This window comes from Acomys minous (genome assembly GCF_964271855.1).
Source record: "Acomys minous genome assembly, chromosome: 5".
NCBI classification, from domain to species: domain Eukaryota; kingdom Metazoa; phylum Chordata; class Mammalia; order Rodentia; family Muridae; genus Acomys; species Acomys minous.
In genome coordinates this window covers 29,163,496-29,190,871 of record NC_140494.1, presented here as the reverse complement: position 1 = coordinate 29,190,871, position 27,376 = coordinate 29,163,496, and the positions used below count along the sequence as shown (strand labels likewise).

The 27,376-nt window shown below is 44.7% G+C and overlaps 1 long non-coding RNA gene across 2 annotated transcripts in view; it reads right to left on the bottom strand.

Annotated features, from left to right (window-relative positions):
• Positions 1-667: 667 nt before the first annotated feature.
• Positions 668-27,376, bottom strand: part of LOC311597042 — a 51,923-nt gene continuing 25,214 nt past the window's right edge. Inside the window, exon 3 of one of the 2 annotated variants that reach the window (XR_014779067.1) lies at positions 668-795. This is a non-coding gene — a long non-coding RNA (uncharacterized lncRNA). Of the gene's footprint in view, positions 796-8,718; positions 9,048-27,376 lie in introns of those variants that run through there. The other variant, XR_014779068.1, reaches the window with a different exon arrangement.

Genomic DNA, 27,376 nt, shown 5'->3' with positions numbered 1-27,376 from the left:
TATCCCAGGCTGGTCTTAAATTCATTCTGTAGCTGGATGTGAGCTTAAACTTTGGAGCCTCCTGCCTCTACTCTGCCTTCCCCCCCTCCCGCCAGTGCTATAACCACAGGTGTGTGTTAACAGCTTATGCAGGGCTGGCAATGCGAGGCTTCAGGCATGCTACACAAGCATTCCACTGACTGAGCTCCATCTCAGGACCAGATCTAATTTTGTTTAAAGTTAATACCCATGCTTTTATTTTTTTCAGCATTTAGAGGCTAAAGACGGTTACAGTCAGAGAATCTTAGTTTTCTTCCATCTCAGAATCCTGTGTATTTTATCCAGCTCACTTTCCACTTAGTCACTAAAACTTTGGTTCACAAAATTATTTATGTATGGAGAAAAAAAAAACCTTAAAAGCAAAACTTCACTTCACAACATGCATGTCACTGCTGGTTGCACACTTACCTCTTAGTGTCCCCTTAATTTAAAGATTCAGCCTTATATTCATAATTGGTTGGCAACTTTTATTTATTCATTACTCTTCAAAACACTCGCATAAGTTAGTATATTGGCGAAGGGAAGACAAGGTATTGGACAATAAGTGAATTCCCTAGTAAGATGACTATGTAGCACATCATTAGAATCTGAAGGCTTGGTTTCTCGTCAATAGCATTAAATTGAGAGTCGGGATCATGAGCAGAGCTTTCTGTATATCAGGCTCCAGGCGAATGCTCGTTAGGCATCTATTGCATGGTGGGAAGCACTGGGAAAAATGAGATTGCAGCCTGCCTTCTCATTCCCGAAGATAAATGTCTGCTGGGAGAAATGAGACACGTACAGTCATGGGTATCATTACATAGGCTACCGCTCCAGGCAATTAGCTTCAGGTGAATAATATGGTCAAAAATGTAAAGAAAATGGGATACTTCTAGTTATAGTACTTAGAAAAGTCTTAGCTGGCGGAACTCAAGTCACTATGAGCACGTAGAGGACATGGTTTTTTTTTTCCTATGAAATCGATGACTCGAGCAACCAGCAAACTTTGAGTAGGAACCCATGTGCCAGAGTTCATTTTGATCATGTTGTTACCTGCCTAAAAAAGCAAAGTTCATGCTTTTCCATTCACCCTTGTTTATAGCCAAGAATGTTCCAGCAGCCACCTTACTTGCATCCAGTCCAGCCTTAGCCCCTCATCTCCGTTCCCTTGCCAATTGAAGGCCCACAACACACAGGACGATGTCACTCGTCAAAATTCCTTTGGTACCCACCAATCCTAAAGGCACCACTGAGAGGAAGCCTTTAGTAGCACCCTAACTCCAAGCAGGACCTCACAAATTCCCCCATGCTTTTCAAATATATTTGGTTCTCTTTCTTGCCATAGTCCTACAGCTCCCTTCCCAGAATGAACATGTCATTCACTTTTGTTCAGAACTAGATGCTGCCAGTCTCGGGGACAGTTTTCTATGATGCACACCTGTGCTAAATTAGACCCTTGTGGGTTGTTTTATCCCAACTCAGCCGTGCAGCTGACCACCAGCTGTCTTATTTGTGGGTTGGAAAACTGACTAGGGATTACATGGCCCTGTCACCTCAAAAAGAGAAGCTACTCCACAGTCATTCCATGGTGTGTTGTTATTATTATTATTCTGCATGACAAGAAGCAGTTTAGGGAAGGAAGGGCTTCTTTTGGCTTAAGAGTTCAAGGGAACCAATCCTCTATGAAGGGGAAGGTGTTCCTGGAGGGGCAGGAGACAGTGTACTCATTGTGTCTGCACTTAGAAAGAAGGTAAATAGGGAGTGGCTAGAAAACCTCAAAGCTCACTCCCAAAGACCGCTCCCACCAATTAGGCTCCGCCTACTAAAGTTTCCATAACCACCTCCAATTTGGGAACCAAGTGTTCAATCTATGAGCCTGTCGGAGACAGCTCATGGTCAAACCATACCGGGGTATAGCAGTCTGCCTCTGACTAATGCTGAAGACATCTTTTTTTTTTTTTCCTAGCTCATAAAGGTTCTCAGCCCTGTGGTCTTTTGCTTGATTCAACAGCACCATACTTTCTTGCTGATGCCTGGCACCAGGGCTGACAGGAAGGGAAATTTGGCTCAAGGAGAAATGCACTGGGATTCTTCCTAGTCCGTTTTAATGGCTGTGACATATGGAGGAGAATTTGTGGCCATCTGAATTTGGATCCAGACCCAAGGCTGGAACCTCTTGCCAGCCTAGACCACTCAGCTTACACTTGGGTGCCAAGTGGGATCTATCTGTCCCTTCTACTGAGCATGAGCTCCTGTAGCATTCCTACACACCCAACCCCATCACAGAGAAGTGAGTGGAGGGACAGAGACTGGTGTCCTCCGAGGAGGCAGCCTTTGGAAGCACAGTGACTTTGTCTACCTCTGAACAGGTCATCAGGGGGTTGGAGTATGGTCAGTGCAAATGTGACCTCTTGATCCAGGACAAACATGTGGGAGTGGAAAGACATGGAGCTTTCCATCATGGACTTTGACTACCATATTTTTCGGACCATAAAATGCACCTAATAGTTTGAGATGTAGCTGAATTTAAGTATTACAACAAGCCTATTAAGACAAGAACGAAAGCCTCCCCTCACTCTATCAAAGTCAGCAGGTGATAGAAAGATGAGTTGTTGTAAGCATAGACCACTGCTCTAGTTCTGGTTTGTCCACTAATTAATCAATTAATTAATTAATAATTAACGGGCTAATCCATTTCAGGCCGCGTGGCCCTGAGAGCCCCCATATCTTTCTACAAGTGAAGAACTGTACAGTCTAAGCTACTTTCATTGTCATACATTAAATAAGCTTGAAGGAATTGGAGATGCCAGCAGCAAGTGTGATGCCCTGTACATTTTAGCATTTATAAATGTAACTGGGTGAACAACTGACTACCAGATTTAAAACAACCTCCTCCTTCACTTTACTCACATATACTGAAAAATATTCAGAATTCAAGCCAGGTAATTTTGTTGGAGTGATCTTTCAGTTTTGTTTTGGTGGTGTGGTTTTATTTTAATTTTTTAATAATAAAAATCTAAATGTCAGAAAGGACTAGTTAAGCAGAGTTGGCTATAACCTGCAGTCTCCCAGGAGTCACAGAACTTCATAATGACTATGTAGATTAACTTGCACCTTTGCTCAAGTTAGAGAATATGCTCAATCTACTATGTTCATTTGGAGAAACCTGCATTTTACAAATATACTTATTTATACATGGTGGACTCAGTAAAGTTAGTCTGAAAAAGAGGGAAAATACTCTTTCTAATATCATACCAACAGATGATACTGTTATATTTACTTGTATTTATATAGATTTGGAGGTTCAAAGCACAGCAAAAGTATCTAGCCTCCTTAAGAGAGAGAGGGGCTACGTGTGCGTGTGTGTGCGCGTGTGTGTGTGTGTGTGTGTGTGTGTGTGTGTGTGTGTGTGTATTTGCCCTAAATATGATGCAGTCAAGTCATCAGTTGGTGACTGAGATGTGGTGGGAGTCAACATTTTGCTTGCAGCTGTTGGAGCCACTGACGTTGACATCTGTGACACATTTCCATCACTGCTGCAGGAAAAAATTACGAGGTACCCTCCACAGAGACTCCAGGAAGTGTAATATGACAGCAGAGGGAACAAACACTGTCACTTCAGACCCTGAAAGGCAGCAGGCTCTGCAGGGTGGAGGAGTTCCAGAAAGTTCCCTGCCTTTCAGTGGCATGCGAGCCATTTCTCAGAGGCATTGCACTGCTAGGAATCGACTCATTCCCTCGGCTGCTCTACTCCTTCAGGCCACAACAGTGTTGGGAGATTATTTTTAATTCAACAGAAAGCTCTGTAGAAATATGTAAAAGACAGTTATTTCCTCCAACGCCTGCAGAATAAAAAAGAAATATGCAGGGCAGGTACAGGACTACTGCAGGGAATGCACAGATACAGAGTATAGAGATGGTTAGTGAAGCCTGGCTCTGATTAGAGAAATGACTGGATGAGAAAGAAACGGGAGGGGTGGGTCTTAAGTGAGGTGGACCATGGGAAATGACTGGGGCCCTTCAACACAAAGACTGTAGACTAGGATGAGTGCGACCCAAAAGTGCTCTGAGCACCTCAATTGTAGGAAGACGTAGGTGTTAACTTATCCACAGGTTCAACATTTTTAAATGGCATGAAGAACCACGATATTGTAGGCAAACCAAGAGCTTTTTACTCGTTAGCAAACCTAGGTGCAAGATCTCCCTACAATCTTCTGCAAATCAATGTTTCTATGTGGGTGCACATGTACAGTGGAGAGTGAGACCAACCTTGGGTATTGTTCCCCATGTGCCTTGTGCTGTCTACCCTATGCTTTGAGACATGGTCTCACACTGGCTTAGAACTCACCAACCAGAATAGGCTGGCTCATCAGCAAGCTCCAGGCATCTTCTTGTCTCTGCCTCCTCGGGGCTGGGATTACAAGCACAATCCACCACGTGTTTTTCTGTAGTTTCTGAGGTTTGAATCCGGGTTTTCCTGCTTCTGCTTGCATGGAAAGCACTTTACTCACTGAGCTACCTCTCCAGGCCAGAAATTAGAACTCTTGTGCTTTCTGAATCAATTTCCTTGTCTATCATAATGGTCATAAGCTGTCTTTCTGGTGGACTCTGCAGACAAGGACTTTCTCAGAGAAAACGAGCAACTGTTATCTATTGGCTCAATCACAGGAAGAGTAGATAGCCTTCCTGAGGCTGGTGGCATTTTCCTTGAAGGAAGCTACCTGATAACATACGCAGCTTTCCTGTTTGAATAATGAAATCTAGGACTTGCTGGCATCAAGCAACCAAGGGCCACGTATCTGAGCACCTCTCTCCCCTTTCCCCCATTTAGTATTTGCCCTGTACAGAACCCATTCTTGTTACCTTCATGGTGAGTCATAGGAACACAAGATCAGAGAGGAAACAGCACAACACAGAAACTATTCACCCCATTCATTTTCTTCTGTGAAGGAAGTTAGAAGCCAGGTAATGTGGACCGTATGTAGACCATTCAAGAAGAGACTATCCATGCTGAGTGTCACTGATAGTCTGACAAACTGGACAAGCACAGGGAACCACTCGGAATGGTTTGTTTATTCAAATGGCCTTGAACTGGACCTTTGGATGAGCATAGCAAGGAATTACTCTCTGAGGGAGCCATTGTGGATTCTGGGCCTCTTTCCTCAGGCAGCCTTCCATTATGTCCCCTGATTGTCTCTTAGGGCTTTCATCCATCCAGGTGAAAGCTGCCTTCTTAAGATCAGAGTCAGTAGATCAGACCTTTCCTGTAAAATTAACCAACTTCACCAGGGCTTATGTTCTAGTCTGCTTTCTGTTGCTGTGATAGACATTGTGACAAAAAGCAACTTAGCAGGAAACAGTTTGTTTTATTTTCATTCCAAGCAACAGCCAGAGAACTCATGGCAAGAACTCATAGCCAGAACCTGGAGCAGAAACCAAGAAGGAAGACTGCGTGTTGGCTCGTTCTCTCTAGCTGGTTCAGCCCACCTACCTAGGGATGGCAGTGGCCGCAGTAGGCTGGACCCACCTACATCAGTTAGCAATGAAGAAACTGCCCGCAGGCTTATTTTATTGAGGCGATTCTTCAGTTGAGAGTCTCTCCTCCCTAATGACTCTAGGTTGTAGCAAGTTGACAGCTTAAGCTACCTATGACATGTTGGGTCACAGAGCTTGAGTCTGAGAACAAAGCAACTCCCTCCATAGAGAAGGGCCTCTGTCTAGTCGAGAAGAAGTGAAGAACGGTGGGCACGCAACCAAGCACAGTTTACTTCCAACCAGTATTCACAGAGTCACCAAGCACACCACCTTCCAGGGATTGGAGGCCCCACACCCAGTGCAGGAGCTCCCAGGCCTCACTCTGCCACTTGCTGTCCTCTTGCTGAGGGTGGCCTACATGGGGTTTGTCCTGTATACTACCGCTAGCCAAGTGGCCGACAAAGCATTGTCCAGATCTACAAGGAGGTCCGGTCTCAATAGCCCCCGACTCTCCCTTTCAGATAGAACCTTCTAGAGGCCAGCACCTACAGCTGTAGCCACCTCCTTGCTTTCATCAGGTATATTTCTTCCTGAGTACACAGATAAGCTGATGTCTAGTCTGTCCTCTTCAAAGTGCCCTCTCTCTCTCTCTCTCTCTCTCTCTCTCTCTCTCTCTCTCTCTCTCTCTCTCTCCTGCCACCACACCCCTGTCACCACCACAGTGTGTCTTAGTGTATGAAACTTAAATCACATTTTTTAAACCTTTGAGCCTCATGTATACCCTGAGTTCAAATGTTAAAACCTGAGAAACCAGAAATAGTGCTGCACACTGTAACCCATCACTCAGGAAACAGAGGCAACAGAACCGTCTCTCAGGTTCTAAGCCATCCAGGGATGTCTAATGAGGCAAATCTCTCTCAAATAAATAAAACTAAAATGTATTATCTAACATATAATTGATATTTTATGTTCAAACCATCAAATTCTTGTGAAGGATTTTAGTAAGTCATTAGTTTTATAACCCATGAAAAATCATAGTCACTTACGTAAAAGCACATTGCTCCTCCTAGCTGAGCTAGGAACAAGATGGTTCTGTGCACAGCCATAACCACACATAGAAGACATTCAATAAATGAATTTTAATTTGAAGAGTGGAAGCACAAACACGTTGAGATGCCTCCTGCTGGCACACAGACTGGACTTCAGTTGATACACACTGACTAGATTTGAAGGAACAAGAAAACAGGAAGGGCATTGCTTAAAGTGGTTACACTGTGACCTTTTGTCATCATGCCAGATAGAAGAATGTGCTTGGAACTGACAAACAGGTTCCTAGTCCTGGAAAAGTAAAAATGAGTGTGAACAACCGCCAATTCAAGTCACAAAAGTGTGTGTACCTAGCAAGATGAGTCCTTGTTGGAGAAAATATGCCAGTGAACATGGATTCTGGGGTATCTAAACCTCAAGTCAGGCCCAGTGTCTTTATCACTCTACTCCCTACAATCTATATGTAGACCACTTAGCTACCTCTTGGCACCATGCCTACCTGCATGCCACCATGCCTCCCACCATAAAAATGAAGGACTAAATCCCTGAGACTGTAAAAGTCCCAATTAAATGCTTCCTTTATAAGAATTGCCATGGTCAGAGCATCTTTTCACAGCAAGGGAACCCTAAGACAGCTTCAGATTCTAAAATCAACTTGCCAAGATGGAGAGACAGACATCACTAGCCTGAACGTTCCACCTGCCAAATGGCAGGGCAGTACAACGTGATGGCTCATGCCCATGGTCTCAGCACTCAGGAGAACGAGGCAAAAAGAGCTCTGTGAGTTTAAGGTCAGTCTGGTCTATACAGTGAGATTCTGTGTAAAAGGAGTGGGGAGATAGGTCAGCTGGTAAGTACTTGCTCTAAAAGCATAAGCATCCATGTAAAAACCCAGGCTCGTGTCTAAAAAACCAGCGTTGGGAACATGGAAGAAGACAGGGCTCTCGGGCTTGCTAAACAGCAGTATAACCTGATTGATGAGCTCCATGCTGAAGGAAAGATCCCTGATGCATCACACATATAGCCATGCAGTTTATAAAGCCAAGGGCAAAAGATGTAGTACTAGTCACTAAAGCATTATCAGATGTGATCCCTAACACTTGAGTCTTGACCCTAAACATGAGGAGGAAATTTTGCTAGGCTGCCGACAAAGGAATGGGTGCTACAAAGCTCCAAATTCAGCCAGTGAAAAACCTATCACCGATGTCTTTGTTTTAGGAAGTGGAACTTGAGAAAGGAATCTGGTCAGGAGGTGTGTGTGACCTTTAGGAAAGGGATTAGTGCCTTTACGAAAGACACTCACAAGGCTACTTTACCCCTTGTAGACTACAAAGACTCAGAAGGCATAAGATAACTGATCTGCACACAATCGGAACTCATTCAACTCTAGAAAGGCAATAAACAACTTTTGAAAACTACAAGCCACCAGATTTATGATTGTTTGTTATAGCCACGCACTTGCAATAAGAAAAGCGCAGAGATGACTTCTGTCCTGTACTGGGTGGCCTGACAGCCTGTGCACGGCAGACTCAATCAGGTCAGAACAGAGAGAGGTGCAGGGAGGCTATGCAAGCCACCTGAATCGGACAGAGGAGAGGGTAACCGGAGGCCCAGGAAGAGGTAACGGGAAGGAGGGGCAGACCTGGTTGGTGACTTGCCACCTTCTGCACCATGACAGGAAGTGAAGCTTTTGTACTTTTTCGTAATCCACAAGTCCTTCTATGACAACAAAGAAACAAGCTTCCTACTTGAAAAAAATGCAGTCTCTCGTTGTTCACTTGTTCTTCCGATCATTCAAGATTAAACTCCTAGTCAGTTGTGGCAGCTCACGGCCTGTGATACAGAACCCAAGACGTCGAAGTAGGAAGATGTGAGACTCCATGTCAGCCAAGGATAAAAAGAAAGCCTTTGTTATGAAATAAACAGTAAGGCTCATTTCCCTACTGCTCCTGGTCTCAGTTTTCTCTCTTAGATGACCACGGCAGGTAAGCAATGACATCACAGGTAGGCAGACTGAAGCAGAATCCCCCAAAATAAGAAAATGATAAGAAGATACCAGATATTATGTTATATTATATTATGAAAGTGACAGAGATAGAGGAAGAGAAAAAGGGGATAAGAGGTAAGAGAAGGAGGGGTGGGGGAGGGGCGAGGGAAGGGTGAGGTAAGTCTGTCATTTTATACACTGGGCAGGGCCACGCCCCCATGGCAGGTAGGTAATCACATCACAGGCTGGCAGATGGAAGCAGGATTTTAACACTCCTGGGTCTTGATTTTTCTCTCTTAGATAACACTATGCCTTGGGATAGAAGTCCATTCATTTAACTGCATCTGGACAGGTGAGAAGGATTGCATCTTGTCAGGAGATAGAAACGTTCACACTCACACACATTCTGCAGCACCGTGCTGCCTCTGCTGGAGTGCAGCTCAGCGGGTCTCATCCTCAGGCCCATCTGGTTTCTAAGACATCCTTCTTTCTAGGTTTCAGGATCCCCGAGTTGCCTATTCTAACAAGAGGAAAGATGTAAGATGCCAATAATCTTACAGACAGGTGTAGGCAAGGCAAGGACACCACAGAGCCATTTACTTTCTGTTGCCTTTACTTTCTCATTAAACTGTGACACGAGGTCACCAAATGGAAAGAATCCCTGTAGGAAGGAAGACAAGGGGCGATGAGGAAGGACCAGGAGGATTCAATGAAGAAAAGAAATGTATTCCAACCATACCCTAAATGCATGTAATGAAATTTCACACTAGAGTACATAAATATATGAAACTGCCATAACAAATAAAAGCTTTTAAATATAAAAAGGAAATATGGTCTGCCACCACTGAATACTATGGCTATAAACCAGTGCAGACCCAGCTAGGCTTATGGCTTTCTCTGGTTATGCAATTTAGGTAAACAGCAGGTCGGGTGGACGTTATCAGTTTGTTTGGGTTTTTTTGTTTGTTTGTTTTTTCAAGCCAAGTTGAACGGAGAGAAGTGGGAGAAGAAACGGAACATTATTCAAAGATGTGGCTATAAGGTGAAGTGGGGCTGTGGAGATAGCTCAGCTGGCAAAACCTGTACCTCGCAAGCATCACAGACTGGATGTGACCCCAGGATCCATGTGAAAAGACAAGCATGGCAGTGTGCAACTGTAATCCCAGCACTGAGGAGGGGGAGACCGGAGGACCCCGGGGCTAGCCAGTCTAACTGAAGAGGTAAGCTCCAGGTTTGCTGAGACAGCCTATCTCAGAAATAAGGTAGAAAGTAAAGAAGATATTTAGTATGGACCTATGGCCTTCATGCACACACTTTCACACGTGAACCTGTGAACATGCAAATTTTTAAAAAAAAATTTTTTTTTCTAAAAAGCTGGACTCCAAGCTAAGTATAGAGGTGAGAAAGATACAGAGAGTAAGACCTGAGAGGGGCAGCAGACCAGAGATGCTTTGGGGTCTCGGTGCCGTTGAGGACAGCATGGCAAAGCAAGAGCTGGAGACCTACACAGAAGGCTGGGATCCCCCCAGTGGGCTTAACAAACTGTGGGATTATTATAGGTTATGGCCATGGGAGGAGAGAGTAAGGAAGCGTCTAGAGGTAGCTCTTTGGAGAACCAAAGAAACTGAGAGATTAGTTCACGTCTATGTAGCGCTGAATTGTGGGAATTCAGAGGGGAAGCCAGTGTAGGCAGAATGCAACCAAAAGATGGTTTAGACCCAGAAGACCTTCAGAACCAGGAGTTCCGAAAGAAAGAAAAAGGAAAGAAATTGAGGGGGTGGGGTCTGGAAAAGACAACAGAGGGAAGAATAAAGCACACCATTGTTAGGCACACCTATAGGAGGTGAGTAAGAATATAAAAGCTGTGTTTGATGAGGCAGCAAAAGAAACGATGCACTCTCCAGGGCACCAAGAAACGTAGTCCTGTTTGACACACTGCCACCCGCTCAACAGACTGCTTTATTCACTATTTGTAAGGATATGAAAAGGAGCAAGGCAAAAAAGACATGACATGTTAACCATTGGCTCCATGGAGAGATGGAGAGGGCCTCTCCCCTGGCGGGGCTGATGGGAGACTCCATTAATATGGAACTGTGCCTACTGTATTCAGTGAGGGAGGCTAGAAATCCAGAGCAATGGGCCTGGGGCTCACATTACCACTCGCTCTTGCCTTTGTTCCTAGGAAACGTAATAGGCAGCTCGGAACAGTGTGCCATTGTTCACATGATATGGGTGGGAGGATTAAGCCCTTAATTAATCAGGGAATGGGTAATTGATCATTGTTAAGTCCCTGCAAGCAGTCACGATTACATATGGGCCCATGAAACTGATCATTGTCTTTTTCACTGCAAATGGCCGAGGCTGCTCATGAGTCACTTCGCAATGAATGCTGATTCATTGTTTGCCGGCCTGGGAATGGAGATTAGGGGCTCGGTGGAGCCCAGAGGTCGCTGTGTAGAGAAGCCTTCCCTTTCTTCAGCTGCTTTGGATGGGGGGAAATATCCAGATTTAAATACACCTGGAGGAAGAGAGGCGAAAGGCTACTTTCCAAATGTTTCGAACAAAGGTGGCTTGAAATTAACAATCAAGAAAGGCTGACTGAAAGTTAGGTTAAGGAGAACTCTGAACCGCAGCATTAAACCATCTCTTGACACTTCCTTCACAGGCTCCATCTGTGAAAGGAGAAGACGGAAGGGAGGGAAGAAATTCAAGGAACGGCAGCCAGCAAGACCTTTAAATTCACCTCCGTTTCCTGGCTTTAGTGGTCTCAAGTTAAATAATAACTATCAACACCTTCAAGCTATTCTCTGACACACACACACACACACACACACACACACACACACACACACACACACACACACACGTGCGCCCCGAAAAAAAGAAAAATACCCTTTCTCAGCAATGTGGAGTCAAAGAATTAATCAAGGGGGGTGTTTTCAAGTCACAGCATCTGGTGTGCGTCCTCCACATAAAAGTTCCTTTCCCCACCAGACCTGCTGTCACTGGGGCGTGAGAGCACCCACGTGAGAAATGGTAATGGGCACAGGCCTATCGCTGCCCTGTGCATAGTGCAGTTTCTCCATTGATAACAGGGAGTGAGGTGGGAACCCATGAAAGTTCCCCCCAAGAATCTTCCCTGGAGTTTATGTAAATTGCCAGGCCGGGTCACCGAGGGTAAACAGGGTGCTTCAGCAGGCCTTGTACGTGTGCTTTTGCACACAGAATGGGAGTGGATTATTTATCACGCCGGCTGCACTTTGCCTATTTGGTCAGGCAGCGGTTGCCCGTGATTATTTAAGAAACTGGAGAGCAGGGCAGCTTTCTTTTACCTGCTAATGGGAGCTTAAGTTACCACACCCAGCACGTCTGCAGCACTAGAGAAGCCAATCAACACTGGTGGCAGGTGTGCTGAGCAAAGGCACCAGAGACTGGGGAGTCAGCAGCGTATGGATACAGCTACACAGTAACATGAACAAAAGGCCACTTGCTATGGTGGGGACCCGAAAAAGGACATGTGAGACATGGGGGAAGACTGAGTTCCGCTGTGTGTCCCAGTGAGACCGCCACCAGAAGGAACTGTCTGGGAGACCTCTATCACTGGAAAGTGGGGAAGAGTTCAAGCCTCGTGGACACAAGAAGAAACTAACAGCGCAGACATGCAGGGCAGACAGAGCACATCACAGTAGAGCTGCTGAAGAGTCACGGTCATGCAGGAGGAATAAGAGATTTCTAGAGATGCCGTCTAACTGGATCCAGAACCTTCTGTAAAGCGCAGGACTCAGGTCTAGCCAGAGCATCACTACCTCACCACCTTTAGGGAGCTCTGCTGGGCAACTGAGATCACCCATGAAACCCATTATATATTCCCCAGAAACATGAATTACAATCAAAATTACCCCATCCCTACACAGACGTGAAGATAGTGTGTAAGAGGGTACCAAGTACAGTGGCATGAAGTTGGGTTTTCATTTATATTTGTTGACTTAGATTATCAGTGGGTCCTAAAATGGGAGGGGAGACGTGTTTTAGTCTATTCTGGTTGCTGTAATAAAATGTCTTGGACTAAGTAATTTATGAACAACACTAGTTCAAGGCTGGGTGGTGAGGGTCCTTTGCTTCCTGGATACACTTGTTGTTGGGTCTTCAGATGGGGAAGAGGCTAACATATTTCCTAAAATACCTATGTCTGTCTGTCTGCCTCTCTTTCTCTGTCTTTGTCTCTCTTTCTCTGTCTCCGTCTCTGTCTATCTCTGTCTATGTCTCTGTCTGTCTGTCTGTCTCTGTCTATCTGTCTCTCTCTCTCTCTCTCTCTCTCTCTCTCTCTCTCTCTCTCTCTCTCTCTCTGTGTGTGTGTGTGTGTGTATGTGTGTGTGTGTGTGTGTGTGTGTGTGTGTATGTATGTATCTGTGTGTGTGTGTATCTGTGTGCATATGGAAGCCAGAGAACAACTTTGACTATTGCTACTCATAAACTGTCTCCCTTGTTTTTGAAACAAGGTCTCTCATTAGCCTGAATCTCCCCAAGTAGGCTGGCTGGTCCATGGACCCCAGTGACCCACCTGTCTTCACCTCTCTGCCTCCCCAGTGCCAAGATTATAAGCCTGCACCAGCACACACCAAGCAGCTCAGGTCCTTGTGCTTCCATGGCAAGCATCTTACCAACTGGGCTACCTGTGCACCCCGCCCTCTAACCTCTTCCAAGGACACAGTCCCGTCAGAGTCCTCATAGGACTTGGTACAGTGGTAGGAGACTTTCACCGCAGCACTTGGAAAACTGAAACAGGAGGAGCTCAGAGTCTAGACCAGCCTAGCTTACTAAGTCAGTTTCCTACATGCACCAACAAAGCGGCACCCCAAATCCTTCCATCCTGGATCGGGCTTGAGAACATGAGTAGAAAAATTCTGGTAGGAGGAGTTTCTTCTCTGGAACTACATTCAACTGGCTAATACTTCTTTCTCTCTCTCTGCCCCTTTGTCCCTGGGAAGTGGGACACTTCCTAGTTGATGAATAAATTGGAGGTATATACCCAGGCATGGCTGGCTTTTCCTTTTGTGCAGAAAATGACCAACATGTTGTGTTTAGTGAGCAAAGCATACTTAAAGGCAGATGGCATAGGTTGAACTAGGCCCTTAAGAAAGATATAACAAAGTCCTAATCCTGACCACCTCATAACACAGGTCCGTTTGGAAATGGTCTGTGTATGAGTCATTTAGATGGAATAATAAGGAAGGGAAAAGGAGATGAGAGTGAACATACACACACATACACACACACACACACACACACACACACACACACACACACAAGAATGGAGAAAAGGGTTGTGACACCAGGAGCTACCAAATGAAGGCTGTCAGCAGAATCTCAGAAATACCAAAAAAGATTCTCCTTTAAGGCGTCAAAGGATGTGACATGGTCAACAGCTTGAGGCCCGGAAGCCTCAAAACACAGTGGAACAACAAATGTCTGTCAGATATCTCCAATCCATGATGTGTGTGGGCCTCACATGCCCCAGGATAGCTATGGATGCAACCTAGCACCAATGTGTAAATTTAGTTAAAATATGAGATGCTTTGAAGAACTATTTGGTTTGTTTTATTTTTTTAATTAAGAATTTCATAATATGTTTTGATCAAATATATCTCCCATTCTGTCACCCTCCAATTCTTTCCCTGTTCTCACCACTATTCCCACTCTGTTTCATGTGATCACTCTATTTTTTTAAAAATCGACTCAGTCCCTTCAGTGCTTCCTGGAGATGCATGGCTGTGGGACTGGGGCCTGGGAAACCTCCAAGGCCCACGTCACAGGAAGAAATCTGACTTTCCTTCGCTCATCAACTACCAGTTATAACTAGTTCCTGGGGGTAGGATGAGATTTCATAAACCTCACTCCATGCATCCTGGGATTTGGGCTGCTGTGATCTCCCGCAGGCCTTTTCCATACAGTCACAGACACTCTGAGCTCATGTGTGCAAAGACTCTGTCATGTCTAGCATGATTCCTGAGATTTTTTTCAGGAGAAGCCTGGGATACAGGAGTCCCATTTCTACGATATCAGCCATGTTTCAGGATGGATATAGATTAAGATGGTCCATTTATTTCTGAACTCTCCTTGCTTCTCTTATTCTCTGCATTTTGACCAGTTGGGAATCTCTGTATTAATCAGCACCTGCTACAAAAATAAGCTTTTTCTGATGAGGAGTGAGAAATGCACTAATCTGTGGTAGGGGAGGGAAGAATAATAGTCTTAGGCTCTTGCTGAGGACCTACGACCCAGTCAGTAATGGGGTTTGGGCCCAGGTAACAGTACCAGGGATAACAGTACCATCTTGTGGAGTGGGAATCTAATCCAATCAGAAAGTGCTTTTTTTACTCTCACAATAGTCATGCTACTATTGCACCAGTGGTCCCATCTTGCCAGACTAGTCATTATTGTATGTCATATTGGGGTAAGATTGTTGAATAATCTCGTGCATTTTAACATAGCCACAAAAAGCTGACTGGCATAGTTCCCAAAAGAGCTGAGTGCAAAGTTCATGGTTTGTTTGTTTGTCTGGTTTGTTGTTCTTGTTTTGATATTGTTTCTCATGTGTCCTAGCCTGGCTTCTGACTTAATATGTAGCCCAAGATTATCTTGGCCTTCAAACCCTCCTGCCTCTGCCTCCACAGTGCTGAGATTACAGGTGTGCACCACCATGTCAGGTGTTACGAGGTCTTGGGGGTCAAACCCAGAGATTTGTGCATGCGGGGCAGGAACTCTACAACTCAGCCAGCACAACATTGCTATCTACAAAGCTCAGCTATCTCACCAACACACCAAGGTGTTAATAGTGAAATGCTGACGTCACTCCCCTGGGAGGTTTTCCTGTCTATCCAGAAAGTCGTTTCTCCATAAACGACCGTTTCTCAGAGCTTGCTGCAGCCTCAGAGGCACGTGAAGGGGACTGATCTGTTCTGAGTCATGCCAAAGGCGACAAAGTGGGGACATCTAAGCGGAGACAGTGGGGAACCCATGTACTCTGCCAAGACACTGGAGCTGTTATTTTAGCATCACTCCTTAGACCTTGTTAGGAAACTAGGTGAAACTTCATGTCTCCCTGTTCCCAGTGGGCTGCTACCTATACCCAGACTTGATGGAGAAGCAGAGTTCTCCACGGTCTCCACCTGGCAGCAGATAGGTATTGGAGTGAATAGAGAATCCCACTCACCTCTCAAAGCCACTCTCTATCAACAGAACCCTTCGAGAGCATCCAGACAGGCACAGAAAGACGCACAACCTTGCATCCATACCTCCACCCCAAGAACAGAGGACATCTTCCTCTCACAGGAACTCCCAGTTCACGTGGATGCCAAGAACGTGCCTTTTTGCTCTTGAATACGTCTGCTTTTTAAAAGAACAAATCTCTGTGTGCCAGGTAGCACAAGCCAGCAATCCCTGTAACTTGGGAGGCTGAGGCAGGAGGACTGAAAGTTCAAGGTGTAACTGGGTCACAGAGTGACAACTCAGTAAAATACGATCTTAAACTAAAAAGCAAAAGAGGGGTTTGGGGAAATAGCTCAGCAAAACGCTTGCTGTGTGAGCATAGGAGGACCTGAGGTTGATCTCCAGAGCTTACACGGCAGGATGATCTGGAGACAGGCAGATCTTTGTGGATTGCTGGCAAGCCTGCCTAGACAAATCAGAGGCTTCTGGGTAACAATTGAGAGACATTATCCCAAAAAACAAATTGGGTGCTGTTTTGAGGCATGACACCGAAGGTTGCCCGCTGTTTTCCACACCCATGTGTCTATATACCTATGTGTGTAGCCAGGTGCTCTCTGTCTCTGCCTCTCCCTCTGTCTCTCTGTCTCTGTCTCTCTGTCTCTGGCTCTCTGCCTCTGGCTCTCTGGCTCTCTGTCTCTGTATCTGTCTCTCTGTCTCTGTCTCTGTCTCTCTTTATCTCTCTCTGTCTCTCTCACACAAACACTCACACATCACACACATACACACACACACATCACACACACACACACACACACACACATCTAGAAATGTAAAAGGAGAGCTGTAGATGAGGGACAGTAGTAAACGGCTTAACTAGCCCATTCAAAACTCTGCACTCTATCTCTTATGCTGAGGGAGGAAGGAAGAGGGGGATGGAGAGATGATAACAGAAACAAACTGCTGTTCTGCTGTTCAGGACTGTTTCGTCTTGTGAAAGAGAGCACCCATGTGTACCAGTTAAGAAGTTGACCTTCAGTTCCATCATTACTTACAGCGGAAAGCTGCCCACTGACCTTGCGGCCACAGCCTCTAGCTGTCAGCTGCCTCCATGTAGCGCCTATGGTAGATGATAACTCCTCTTCAAACGGACCTAGCAAGGAGGTGAGAAGTGCTAAATGCAGACACGTCTGAGTTTGAGTCAGTCTCTGCCAATCTGAGCACTGTTCGCTGCCGCATTGAAGCTTTCTGATTTTCAACTTATTCACCCAAGAATACAAATCATAATATGTTCTTCTAGGAATTGTTATAAACTTCAGCAGTGGGTACGGTATCTACGTACCCTTTTGTGAGTCTGAAAGCAGAGCCCTTGCTCACCCAGGGTCAAGTGTTTTTGTCAGCCTGACACAAATCTAGACATATCTGGGAAGAGAAATTCTCCACTGAGGAATAACCTGCATCAAATTGAGCTGAGGGCGCATCAGCAGGGCACTTTCTTAATTATCATTTAATGTAGAAGGGCTGAGCCCATTGAGCATAGTGCCATCTCTGGATGCTGGGTCTGGACTATATAAGGCTGACTGATCAAGCCAGAGGAGCGAGCCAGGAAGCAGCATTTATTCATGGTCTCTGCTTCAGTTCCTGCCTCCAAGATCCTATCTTGGCTTCCCCTCTGTGATGATTGAGTGTCTCCTGCAAGATGAAGTCCAACACACTGACACAGCTGATGCTGGTGACAGTCAAAACACTGAAGAGCACAGCACACCTGCCATCACCCTCAGCTCACTGACATCATGGATGCTGGCGAGAAACAATGAGGGGCACTGCACGCCTATCAGCAAGGACCAAATCCAGCATGCTGACATCACTGATGCTGATGAGGGTGGGAAGCAAGAGGAACTCTCTTCACAGCTGGTGGAAGCACAGCACAGTGCATCAGTTTGACAGTTTCTTACAGCATTAAACACAATCTAATACATCACTCAGCAATTTCACTACTTTTTATTTACATAGTTCAAAACTACGCCCCCTCAAGTCTGCCTATGGATTTTTTTTACACAGATATGTAATTATCACATAACACATACATATAAGTATACATGCACACACACAAAATAAATAAAAACACACAAACATGCATATAGAAACACATACTCACACACAAATTCACAAATGTGCATATTCTGACACACACAGAGTTAATCCTTGTCAGTCTCTATTTCTTCCGCTCTTGAAATCTTCCTGGCCTTTTAAAATACCACAAGAAGGCATTAAGTCTTATCGGCTCTGTTCTGTTCTGTTATCAACCAACACCTCGGCTCTCAGTCAGCTGAGAAGTGAGAGCTACCCAGGAACACAGCAGCAGAAGTGCCAGGCCTGTGCGAGGGAAGCAGAAGAGACCAGGACGGCCAGGGACTATCAGCGTGGCTGCAGCTGGCCCTACTATTAGATAGGGGAGTCTTGAACTTAATTTGTAAGACTGAGCTTCCTAGGGAGAAGGAAAAGGAAGAAAGGCCTGGAAGCTTTGGAGAATGGAGCCTTCAGCCAAGAGAAGACAAATTTGTGGCTAAATAGATGTGACTGTGAAGAATTTCATCTGCACGGCAATGCTACAGGGTCCCTACCACTAACATAAACTAGCCTGCGTATGGACCCCATGGACCTTACGTGCCTTTCAGAGTGTGCATATGCACCCTTTCGCCTGACCTTCCCTGAGACAGTGCTAGCAGGTGATACACTGTGCTTCTGCCTCCTATGGATAGATAGACAGACAGATAGATAGATAGATAGATAGATAGATAGATAGATAGATAGACAGATAGATAATAAATAGATGATAGATAAATACATAGATACAAAGGCAGATAGATAGATAGATAGATAGATAGATAGATAGATAGACAGACAGATAGATAGATGATAGATAGATACATAGATACATAGAAAGAAATATTTTGGTAACTGAGAATAGAGAGATAGATTTGCAACTTTAGCAAAAAGGTAAAAAGATTTGATCTATTCAATCCAGTCATGGCCCTGCTTCTGTTTGACAGCATACCATTCTATACAGCACAAACAGCCTATGTACATGGCCCCCCTGAGCATCCCTGAGGAAAGCCCCCCATGATCATGTAGGCTCAGAACAGCCCCCTGAAGAAATGAAATAGAGGACCCACAACATGCTTCCCAGAGGCCTTCTACAGGGTTTAATGAGCCGTTTTAGTTTTATTGACCGAAAGGGAGGTTCTAATACAACTGAAGGTGAGTCGAAGGTTTATTTTCTGCTTCTATGGATTAGCTCTCATGCACGTTTCCTGTTAGAAGACTCAATTTTGCCAATGTGTAATTATAACCAAAAACTCACCACTAGCCCTTGAAAGTACTAAAGTCTATTTCCTGATAAACTTGAGAAAGGTCAGAGGTTAACTGAGCTATACCTACTCGAAATATTTCAGGATTAGAATGTAGCTACTGTCCTCCCGACAGGACCTCACACCACTGTCAGAAGCAGGGACTGTGCACAGCTTCGGCAATGCAGACCCATAGGAGTGACTTAGTTACACAGAAACAAGTCTAAACTGCCAGGCAAAGTAACTTTGCCAAAAAACTTCCTGAAACCTCAGGAAACACAAAGGCTCTTAGTCTAGAGTCTGATCCTCCCCGGAATGACCACACTTCCTTGCCCTCACTACAAAAAAAAAAACAGAGGCAGCTGAAATGCAAACCCCTCGTCAATCATACAGAATCAGATCTGTCACCAGGCTGCAAGTTTTCCTGTGGAAAATGAGTAGCATATATTAGCCAAATGTCCCAAAGGGACTGGTGGGGGGCAGGGAACTGCAGAGAAAACCTACAAAAGGTCCCATGTGTGACCCCCCCAGAAAAGAGTTGTTCCTCAGACTCAGCCTCCATGTTGGGAAAGCCGGCCTGGGGCATCTCCAATGTGTCTCCAAAACTAGGTTATTGATTTCCATTTATGACTCCAGCGAAGCCACTGTTAGTGACCACCAGTATCTGAACACTAAGAGATGAAGGGAACCACTCAACCTCGGCAAGTTCTTTCCCAGACTTCCTGATGCCCAGGTTGAAACAGGAAAACAGCTATTGGCCTGGGGTGTTTATGCATGACTAACAACTGGTAAGCCCATACAATGGCTGCACAGACTTTAGTTGTATTTCCCTTTCAATTAATTACATGCATGGTTTTTAAGGTTCGCTTATTGATTAATTTTGTAATGTGAGCATTTCATACATGTGTACACTGTGTTTGGCTTAGTCCCCGCCCCCTTCTCCCATCTCCCCCCTCCCTACCAAATGCCTCTGCTTTTTCCTCCCTTTCCTTCCATTTCCCAGATTCATGTCCTTCGGTTTGAGTTTGTGACTTACTTAGTTTAGTTAGGACCACCTGTGTGAGCTCTGGACTGGAACTCTGCCTGGAGCCTGGTGGAGTCATTAATAAGTACACAACTAAAGGCAACGGTTCCCCCACTCGACTCCCCGTCATCAATCACCAGCACGTAATTGAACAGTGAGAGGAGAGCAGGAGCCCCTCCGCCTGCGCACGCGCGCATGCTCACACCCACCCACCAACTCATGTGTGACTGGTGAATGAAGGGTCCATTCTCCGGAAGGCTCTCAACTAATTACTTAAGTTCTTTAATTTTGCTATAATTAAAAACAAACAGTAAGACTTCCCTCAAAGCACTTGAGCCGCTGAAAATTCAGGAACCTCCCTGAAGTCAGCTCAGCATATTGCTGAGACTCACATCCCCAGACAAAGGGAGAATGTGTCAACAGTTGTGAGCTAACTTCTCACGGGGACAAGCTAATGAAACGTCTAACAGAAGAGTCCCTCAGCTGACGAAAGGGTTGCTACATTTCTGCCACATTCTCTTACCACGCATTCAAGGGTTGGGAGACAATCTTTCAGACATCTGGCTTCTTTACTGAAAGACCAATATTTTAAATCCTTTCACTCATCTAGTCTTAAAAGGAATTCAAGCTTGACTGGACAGGTTCTTTTCGAGGGGAAGAGGATGGGTGGTGAAATTTTTCATACTTGGGAAAATAACCCAAAAGGTAAACATCAAATGTTCTTGATTTATATCTTTCTATGCTTTTATTCTAAAGGCATGTAATTTTTCACTCTGGGGAGCAGGATAGTGCTTTCAAATATTCTTAGTAAGCACAGAAGAGTAACAGGTTTATGACATGGCCGTGCACGTGTGTCCTCATACTTGGCTTGTACACTTACCTTTCCGCTGGGTACTCTCCCATTGGCCACTGCATACTGAAACCCAGGTTCCGCTTCTGAGAAGGAACACACCATACTGATATTTCTCCTCCTCCCATTACCCTCTTTTGTTTCTCTCTTTCTTTTGACTCCTTCCTCTAGCCAGGATGATGTCATCAAGCCTGATAACCTGAGTCCAATCCCTGGAACTCACAAGGGGTACAGAAGAAGAACTGCCTTCCACAAGCTGCCTGCTGATCTCCACTAGTTTGCCATGGCATGTGTGCCCAGACATGCACAAAGTAAACAGATAAATGAAAAAAATTTTAAATTTAAAAAGAATAAGCGAATTAATAAAGATGAACCATGTATTCCATTCTGTGTGTTTCTCACAAAAACAAAGTGCTGCTGCTCCTTAGAATAAGAAGAGCCAGCTTTCTTTCTCTGATAAAATGTCTCTATAAATAGTAATGCATTGAAACAAAAATAAAAAGCAGCCAATGATGGTTAGTTTAAATAAAAAATAGTGTACAAAAATGCATGACAAAAAAAAGTGAAAAAAACAGGAAAGGTAAGCTAAAATATTACCACTTATTGTTCCAAGAATAGTCAGTTTTTCTGTCTTGATTTTTTTTTCTCCAACTCCTGATTTTCACGCAGTAAATAGTCTAGTTTGAGGACACCTAAAAAGTATGGACAGGGGAACACATTCGGAATGTCTGGTGACAACGCCCTTATAAACCTGACTTGAAAACATCTGCTCTTCATATATGCAGCAAGCACCAACGTGCTTTTAAAAGAGAAAGATATTAAAACATCAATATAATTAAAGAATACAAGATTAGTGAGAGGCAGTGCTGCTGGTCACCAACTGCAGCACTTGAGAGGACGAGGCAGGAGGATCGGGGTTCGGTGCCAGCCTAGACTAGGTAGATACCTTAAGGCAACAGAAAGAATGAAGAGAAAGGTGGAAAGAGTTGAAGAAAAGGAGGTGAGAAAAGGGGGAAGGAGGGAAAAGGAAAGGGGGAAGAGTAATGAAGAAAGGAAGGAGAAAAGAAAAGAGAGAGAGAAAGAAACAGAAAAAGATAGCGAAGGAAGACAAAAAAGAAAAAAGAAAGGTAAAAGCAAAACTCATACACTACAGAGCAATAAAGGAACTTGCAAAAGAGTTTATAAAAAAAACGAATACTGAGGTAAACATAAACTGAACTAAGGTGCCATTTCCTGTTCCTGACACTAAGAAATCTGCTTGGCAAGGTGTGGAGGGGGATAGAAACAGCCCTGCTGTCAAAAGCTGGCTGCATCTCTGACCCTCTTAGAGGACAACTTTGTGGCATCCATAATGGGGAACCTAGGCAGTTCTGAGACTGGTGGAGATGGGGGCAAAGCACGGAGGCTTGGACCAGAGCCTTTCCGCCACAATGTGAAGTGTGAGCCAACTGGAAACAACCCAGACTCTGTCTGTAGAGAAAAAGATAGAGTCACAGCCTCCCATCAAGTAAGCCCATTGAGATTAATTAAAATAAGATACAAACATGTAGATATAGGTAAATGTTAGAACAGTAATTTGAATAAGAAACATACATTACATAACAATGTGCTACTAGTGCATCAGTCTGGAATTTTCCTTTGCTGGATGGAAGCCCATTGCTATTTGTATGGTTTTGTTTGAGATAGGGTCTCATGTAGCCCCCGCTGGTCTGAAACTTGCTATATAACTGAAGTGGTCTGAATAAAAAATAGTCCCCATAAACTTATCTATTAAAGCACCTGGTCTGCAGTGAGTGGTGCTGTTTGGGGCTTATGGAACTTTTGGGAGGTGGGGCCTTGCTGGAGGAAGCATCTCAGTGGGTGAGGGCTTAGAGGGTTTACAGTCTCACTCGCCTTCCAGTTCACTCTCACAGTTCCCTGTCTCTGCCCATTATACCTTCCCGGATAATTTGGATGTCTAGCCCTCTAGAATCACAAACTAAACTAAACTCATCACTAAGTCAGTTTGGGGCATGATTTTTATCATCGCAACAGAAAAGAAGGTTATCAAGGGATAACCTTGAACTTCTGATGCTCCCCTCTCCACCTTCTCACCCCGCCAACTGCTGAGCTCACAGACATGCGCCACCATGCCCAACTTTGTGTGCATTTTCAAAGCACTTAGAATAATGACACCGACTGAAAAAAAAAATGCCAACTTCAAAACAGCTCATTAAACCACTTTATATAATATGGAAAATGCGGAACCTTCATTTCTGGCTGTGCAACATAAGAAGGTATGCCTTATTATTATTTGTGCTTTTAATGCCTGATATACTTCGTAATTTAATAAATGGTTCACATGACTTTTCATTTAAGAGCTTATTGCTACTTTAGCCAGAACAAGATCTGGAGTGACAAGGACAATCCCCCTCTGAACATAACCAGACAGAGGGCAATGGTGGGCAGTGCGGCAGAGTGGGTTGGGAACGGACACGGGAGGGGACCAGGGCTAGGGGAGACAGAGGGGTGGGTGGAAATGAAGCCATCATTGATCTGAAACCTCTGAAGAAGAAGTAGACTTAGAAGCCAGACAGAGATTCCATGAATGACCCAGTGGGGATGATTTAAGGCCTAAGGACTGCTAAAAGTGCGAAGTGAAAGGGCTCAGTGTCACAGGATATCCTGCAATATGAGAAAACCAGATTGCAGTATTGTGAGAAACAGCTCAGTTGGGGAAGTGTTCACTATGCAAGCGCAAAGACTGTAGCATGTGTGTGAAAAGCTGGTCTTGGTGGTGGTATTCACTTCTAAACCCAGGCCTGCTGAGGCAAAGGCAAAGGTGGATCCCTGGGGTTACCTGAGCAGACAGCCTAGGTCTCAGTGAACGCCTTAAGGAAAAAAAAAATAACAGGAAGCTTCCCTGGAACAACAGCTGATGTTGACCTCTGGCCTTCACAGGCATGCACACACACTCAAGTGTGCTCACATGTGCATGTTCACATGCACACTCATTCATGTGTGCACGCACAAAAGAACAAACTAAGGTAGAGTAAGAGGAAAATGCAAGAAATTGTAGTCAGTTTCCAGAAGTCGAAAGAATAATGATACCTAGATCAAAACAAAACAAAACAAACCGCACAGGTACGTGTGCTTGACACATGAGGTTACCCCGAGTCCATTAGGGAAGAACCGCCTGGAAGTCCTGAGGATTGGAGTGTGAGAGGAAGAAGACAGGAAAAAAATAGATTTAAAAGTCACTGCTTCAGTAGCTGGGAAGGAGCAGGACAGATGACTTTTCAATGTCTGCCTTTACTTTGCCTTAAGAAGAAAATGCGACATGAAAATAAGTAACTATGTAGCAGAGGCAGTGGCATGGTTCCAGGAAGATCTCCATCGTGGGCTCAGTCTCGAAGGCGCAGATTCTTGTGTAACTCGAGGGAGAAAAGCATTTTGACTACAATTGATTGAGATTCTGTCTCTTCCAACTCTGGCTTCCTCCACTGTTTGACAGTTTCTGGGGCCCCAGACATTTATGAAATCTAATTAAAGAAATGAGCTGAGTGCGCATTTTTGTTTGGGTTCAGGAAAAAAAAAACATGTTTATACAGCGTGGAGTCATTTCCACGGATGGTTATTGCTGGCCATAGGCCGGTGGGAGGAGCTTCCAGGAATAATCTGACTGTCCTCCTGGCCAACTCACTTGGCATCATGATAGAAGGTTCCAGGCCAGAAGAATGAGTCTTGTGGAGCAAAATGATAGGAGAGGCAATGTTTAAAATAGAGGGAGGCAGAAACTCAGCTGCGCAGAATCCTTCAAAGCACTTCATGTAAAACAGTATACATTGAGGAAGTAGAGGGAAAAGTACACGTGGCGGGGAAGGGTGCTGCAGCTTCTGCACTTGGCAATGCTTGGGAAGTTTGTCAGCACTTGTAAATCTTTGCTGGTTCCTTTTCATTCTATGTAAACACTATTTCATATTTAATCATATTTTAAAGAGATCTTCCATGGTTGCATGTGCTTCAGGCTCCCTAAAACATAAGCTCATTTGTAGTTGTTAGAAGTTCGATTCATAACAGTATGAATGATTAGAACCCATGTCTTTTTCCCCAAAGAATACAAATTACAATGTAGCCAAGCAGCATCTATTTTGTTAATATTTATGTAATCGCTATTTTCCTAAATTTAATCCCAAGACCAAGGAATGGGGCCAAAATTGTGAATGCAGCCGTTCTTGCCAAATTTAATGACCTCTTAATGGTATAAAAGTTTCCATGAATTTTTAGTCTTAATTTTGTTCATTACTATTTTGGCAAAACTGGAAAAAAAATGACTGATAATCACAGACTTCTTTACAAAAAAAAAAAAAAGAGAGATGCCAGAAGTCTACTGACGATATTAAGGCTGAAACAATTCTGAAAAGATTCTTGGATACAATCCAGAAGACACAAGATGCCACAGAGTCCACAGAGAACGGATGTGGTGGGAATTCCATCCATCCATCTAAGTAAATAAATAAATACATAAGTGCATAAATGGCTGCAGACCCACAGTGGAAAAATCACTGTGGATTTTGTTCACTCTTTAACCATAGAGAAAGGCCAACTTGGTCACCAAACCATTGCTACCGATGCCTTCTATTAAGGCACCCCACTGAATACTTGCATTGATTTCTACTGAGCCACTTCGGGGGGGGGGGAGGGGCCTTCTGTTTACCCTGCAGGTGACTCTTCATGCTTCATGGGAACCCATGAAGACACACTTGGCCTCTTTTCTAAAAATGCCTAATAAAGCCGTCGGCTCTTTCCGGGCTCTCTTCCATCAGTTCTCCAGCACCTGTCATGCACAGCAGCACAACAGAAAAGCACCCAGCCCTTGCGTTCCTCCTCCGCCCACTGGGCCCTCAATCCTCAGGCTACAACAGGACCTGGCCTCCACCCAGGACAGAGCACATGAGGGAATAACTTAGTGGAGAGTATCTCTTGTTACAATTCACCAATAGGATGTAAAATATTTACCGAATCGACTTTTTGAGGCAAGGTCTCATGCGCTCTAGGCGAGGCCTCAGACTCAGTGTGAAGGTGCAGATGATAGTTAACTTCTAATTCTAGGGTCTCCATTTCTTGAGTGCTGCGATTACAGAGGCATCAAACCCGGGGCTTCATGAACAAAGTTCTGCGGAGCCCCGTGTTTCAGAATGACAATGACAAGAATTTTTGAGAAGAAGCAGCAGATACACATATTAGTAAGAAGACAGGATTGAGCCTGACACGACCAGGGAGGAATTCAGCCTCTGTTACCCCCAAAATGTATAAAACAATAAGAGGGTGCCAGGACTGGCTATTAAGGACACAGAAAAGTAATCTTAAAATATTTTGGAAGCTGCCAAGATACCTCCTCCCCCCTTCCCTTCTCTCTCTCTTTCTCCTCTGTGTAAGCTAAACCTTGAAACCTGGTGGAAGGAAAACACATTATAAAAATAACACCAGGAAGGGTGAACCTAAGGCGAATCTAAGAAATGTGGACTATACATAGTTTTTCATTACTTGAGCTTCCCGGAAATGACTCAGGTTAGTTTAAACGTTTCCAGGAACCAGCTTGACTCTAATGAAGCCCAAAGGGAAGCTATTGGCAGGACTATGGCGCTGCAGCTCCAGGCTGAGGCAGATGCAGAGGCAGAGGCAGAACGGCTGCCACGGTCAGGGGTCCAGGCCTGCTCTACCGCTCAGCTCATCCCCACACAATCACTGAGGGAAAGGAAGGCAGGCCGCGGAGGTCAGCTGCATGTTTCATTTTTATCATTGTACACTCCGAATTTAAATTCCAGCGGGGGAACTCACATTCCTCAGCCAGAAGCAGGCAGGATTCCAGATAGACTGACCTAATCAGGAAAACACAATTTCCCCAAAAGAACTCAGACTGAGGTCAATAACAAAAAAAAAAAAAAAAAAAAGCCAGGAACAGTCTCAAAGACAAAATGAGCCCTGTGGTAGGCAATGCTCCAGAAGGGGAAAGTGGCATAGGAGGAGTAAAGCTACTATTAAGAGGCTGGGCAAAGCACCCAGGTGCACAGCCATTGGCTCACAAGTAGCCAGAGCATGGAGGAGGAAGGATGGGACACCCAAGCACCCTGGCTGAGGGGTCCTGAGCTTGTTCTACCCACAGAGAGAAGTAAACAAAGCTCTTGTTCCTGCCGCAACTAGAGAAACTGTATAATCTGAGCTGAACGTAAGTGAAGGAGTCTCTGCCCGTGCCATGCATGCTCTATCCATGGCCACAGCTAGACAAAAAAAGAAAAAAAAACCCATTAAGTTATTCTGTGAATATGGTCTGATCACACTCATCCTCCTCCTATTATCCGCTCTCCTCCCATCACGAAGCTGCCACTTTCCTGCTCTTCTGTTTCTGCACTGTAACTTACCGAGTTTAACCAGTCCTA